Source organism: Leptonychotes weddellii, unplaced genomic scaffold (assembly GCF_054177405.1).
Source record: "Leptonychotes weddellii isolate Sample4059 unplaced genomic scaffold, ASM5417740v2 HiC_scaffold_13450, whole genome shotgun sequence".
Classification (NCBI taxonomy): domain Eukaryota; kingdom Metazoa; phylum Chordata; class Mammalia; order Carnivora; family Phocidae; genus Leptonychotes; species Leptonychotes weddellii.
Window position 1 is genome coordinate 1,419 of NW_027714238.1, and position 4,267 is coordinate 5,685.

Consider the following 4,267-nt stretch of genomic DNA (forward strand, 5'->3'; position numbering starts at 1 on the left):
TCCAGTCTCTGCCTGCATCGTGGTGTGGCCTGCTTCCCTCTGTGTGTCTGTGTCTACATGTTTTCCTCGTCTTATAAGGACATCAGTCAGTGGATTTAGGGCTCACCACATTTCAATATGATCTCCTCCTAACTAATTGCATCTACAAAGACCCTATTTCTAAATAAGGTCACAAATAAAGTCACCCTATTTCTAAATAAGGTTATAAAGACCCTATTTCTAAATTAGGTTATATATTTCTAAATAAGGACCTCTAAATAAGGTCCCATAAATAAAGCCAAGTGGATGTGAATTTTTGGAGGACACTATGCAGCCCACTGCAATATTAAATATATGTTGTCTTTTGTCAAATGCTTTTTCTGAATCTATAGAGATAACCATGTATGTTTTTTCTCCTTTCCTCTATCAACATGATGGTCAATGGTCTATATTAATGTTGTTAAAGATAAGCCAGAGCTGGATAGGAGCTAAAGCAGGAAAAATAGATTTCATTCAGGAATATTGTAATAGGGGGAAAGAGGCCTCAGTATAGAACTGGGACCAATTCCAAATACAGTATTTGGCGAGGAGCAATTTATAGCCAAGAGTGGGGTGGGGTCCTTTGGTGGATAGAATATTATTAAGAGGAAACATTAGGGGGAAGGGTGGATCCTGGCTAAATGGACCTAACAGGATTCTTGCTGGAAGCGGGCCAAGGTGATCATACATCACCTGGGGGAGGGCAGAGGATGATGAATCCAGTTAGATATCTCGGGTGACCAGATATGGAGGATGGGATTCTTGCTAAAACTGAACCATGCAGAGATGAAATGGAAGTCCGAGAGTCCAGGCCTAGTTGGAAAGGAGTGCCGGGGAACCTGAGTAGAGTTTGGTGGAGAAGAGAATCTTTGTCGATGTCTTTCTTAATAACGAGTGATCTCTGCATTTCTGGAATAAACCCCAGTTGGACATCCCATATTATGTACAATAGGCCTGTAGTTTTAATTTTTGGTGCAAACTGAGAAAGTTTGTGGTAAATGTTATGCTCACTTTATGTAACGAATAGGACATTTTTCTTCTTTTTCTATGCTTTGAATAATCTAAGTAGCATCATGATTTTCTGATATTTAACAGTTTGGTAGAATTTGCTTGCGAAAGTATTTTTGCCTGGTACCCTTTTTGGGGGCATGCCTATTCAACTATTTTCTCTATTTTTCTAAAGTAATGGTCTGTTTACTCCTGTCTCTACAAGGATTAATCTGATAAGCTCTATTTACAAAACGCACTCCATCTAAGTTTTCAAATCATTTGCTGAGTTGCGCTATGATGTTTCTCACCCTTTTTTAAAAAGCTCTTTTGATAGTTACTTTCTCCGGTCAGTTCAGTTTTATGTATTTGCACTTATTTTCCTTTCTCCTAATTAGGTTAGCTAGAGGTTTGTCTATTTTGTTGACTTTTCAAATGTCTAGCTTTCCACTTTTTAAAACTCGTTATTTTCTGCGTTTGTCTCTAGCAGCCCTTCCTTCTTTTAGTTTATTTTGGTTCCCCTGGTTTATCTTGTTGTTCATTTCCTAACGTCTTCGCTGGGCATTTGGTTGGTTTATTTCTCAGTGGCTCCAAGAGCAGCCCTGGGGAGGCACGTTAGGGCATCCCCTGCCTGAGCAGGCGGCTGGCGGGGTGGGAGGGGCGGCGGGCGGGGCGGCGCAGGTGTGGGTGGCAGGTGCGCCGCCCCCCGCCGCCCCCCGCCCGGTGCACCTGCCCTCCGCGGCCGCCCCTCCGCTCTGGGGCTCAGGCGGTGTCCCCACATTATGCTTTGCGGCTTTCCGGCAGCCCGGAAAGCGGGAAAAGGAGAGCGAGGAGACCCGAGAAGGCTTGATCCCCGGCTCCGCTGGCGGCGGGGAGGCGACCGGGCGCGGACACAGCCGGGACACCGGGCCTCGGGTCTAGAACGTGGGTTCTCTTCCTTCAGCGAGAGGGACTCCGGCCCTGGATCGGGGGTTCCAGAAAGAGCGGGAGGAGGTGGGGGGCCGGGCCGGGCCGCCGCTGGAGAGAGCCGCCCAAAGCGCCTGCGCTCGCCTTTAATAGACTCGGGGCAGGCGGCCTTCCCGCGGGGGTGTAGCTCAGTGGTAGAGCGCGTGCTTAGCATGCACGAGGCCCCGGGTTCAATCCCCGGCACCTCCACTTTTGCTCGCGGTTTTGCTGCGTTCTCTTTGCCGCGGGTCTCCGTGCTGCCGCGTCTGCGTTCCCCGGCGCTCGGCCAGGCCGAGGGGCCGCGCAGGCGAGCGGGGACAGGTGGCCGGGAAGACGGGCGCAGCGGCTTGCGCTCGGGGACAGCGCGGGGGCTGTCGCCTCGGCTCCGTTTTGCAGGGTCATTCACAGAGCGGGAGAGGAAGGTGAGGACGGAGAGGCTTAAGGAGAGAAGAACACGCGCTCCCAGACCATTTTCCTGGTTCCTTTGCTTCCTGGCCGCGGTGGCCACGGTCCCTCTGCAGGCGCGCGCGCCGGGGGGCGTCTGCTCCAGGTCCCAAAGGCCCAAGACTGACCTCCAGTTCGGCTGGGCTGAACTCCTCCCCGAGAGCTGCGGTTCACTCCCTGGCCCAGGTGATTTACAGAGGTGGTTTTAGCCGACGCGGGCGCGCCCTCTCTCACTGTGGTCCCTGGACCCAGGATGGGCGGCGCCTGAGAGCTGGTTGGAAATGCAGGCTGTCAGCTCCAGCCCAGACCTTTGAACTAGAACCTGGTCCCTAAGTGATTGCTTTGCACATTAACCTTTCAGAAGCACTGGTTTGGGCACTGGGACGGCTCGGGAGGGTACATCTTACATGCCTGTATTTTAATTTTTTCCAATTTCCTATTCCAATGTAGGAAAAACAATTGCAAAAATGTCCTTCTATTGTTGGGCCATTTCCGTGTCCTAATAATTGACCTTGTTCTCTCCTATAGTAATATAGTATTGATTAATATTTTTGAATCAACATACATAGCTGAATTTGATGTGAAGTTCCTTTTTATTTTTAATAAAAATTTGCAAGTTTTGCAATCAAGACTGTACTAACTTCCAGTAGGAACTGGGAAGTTTGTATCTTTGTTTCTGCTCAGCGGCATTTTAAGTAGGATAATATTTTGTAATCACTTCCATACTCAACTGCCTCTTCCTCATCAAATCTTTAGGAACTTTGGTATCAGCCCGCTTTTGTGTACGTAGCCCTAGGACAGATTTTGAAGACTGAAAACCGTTAGCAACCATGATGGAAGTGTGGGCTGAAGGACTGTGCAGCCATTGGGAAGACCCTGGTTCCTGAACAAAGGTCATGTCGAACCCCTCTTTCCCTGTGAAGTGATTAGGGAATTTTCAGAGGAGAAAATAAGTTCCAAGGGAAATTCTTTCCCCAGTTAAGATGTCCTGGCTTTGGGATTTACTTTTCCATAAAAGATTCACAAGTAGTGCTCCAGAGCCAGACTTTCTTTAATGGGAGCAATAGTTCACTCTCCGTTCTGCTGACATATTTTCTTTCCCTTTTCTTGTTTTCAAGGTACAATTTCACAATATCTTTCTGCCACTTATTCCCACCATGTCAGGAGAAATTATTCACATGCTCCAACTATGGGAATTCATCAAGTTGCAAAAAGAAAAAAGACAAAATATGAGAAAGAATGTCATGAATTATCACCGTTGCTTTTCTAGATTCTATTAGGGCTCAGGCCCAAATAGAAAGAAAATTTTTTTCCTTCCTTCCAACCATAGACTTCTCCATGGAAACCCACCTCTGCAATTTAAAGGGGAAGAAGTTATGGTGAAAAAGCCAAGAACTTAGTGTGAGAAAGCGGTAGGAAATATCAGATGGAAATTTTTTTAAATTATGTGCCAATAAAGCAACTAACATGTGCTGACTTAGGTACTTCTTTGAGAACAAGTTGTGTCGAACTTTGACTCAGAATAAGAGTGTCTGCCTTCGGCTCGGGTCGTGATCCCCGGGTCCTGGGATCGAGCCCCCTGCATCGGGCTCCCTGCTCCACGGGGAGCCTGCTTCTCCCTCTCCCACTCCCCCTGCTTGTGTTCCCTCTCTCGCTGCATCTGTCTGTCAAATAAATAAAATCTTTTTTTTTTAAAGGTGGGTTTAAGATGATTTTTTTTTTAAGATTTTATTTATTTATTTGACAGAGAGAGACACAGCGAGAGAGGGAACACAAGCAGGGGGAGTGGGAAAGGGAGAAGCAGGCTTCCTGCAGAGCAGGCAGCCCGATGCGGGGCTCAATCCCAGGACCCTGGGATCATGACCTGAGCCGA

The 4,267-nt window shown here is 47.7% G+C and overlaps 1 non-coding gene across 1 annotated transcript; it reads left to right on the forward strand.

Annotated features, from left to right (window-relative positions):
• The first annotated feature begins 2,088 nt into the window (after positions 1-2,088).
• TRNAA-AGC (transfer RNA alanine (anticodon AGC)) lies at positions 2,089-2,160 on the forward strand. Its single transcript has one exon. It is a non-coding gene; the product is annotated as a tRNA-Ala (tRNA).
• The last annotated feature ends 2,107 nt before the right edge of the window (positions 2,161-4,267 follow it).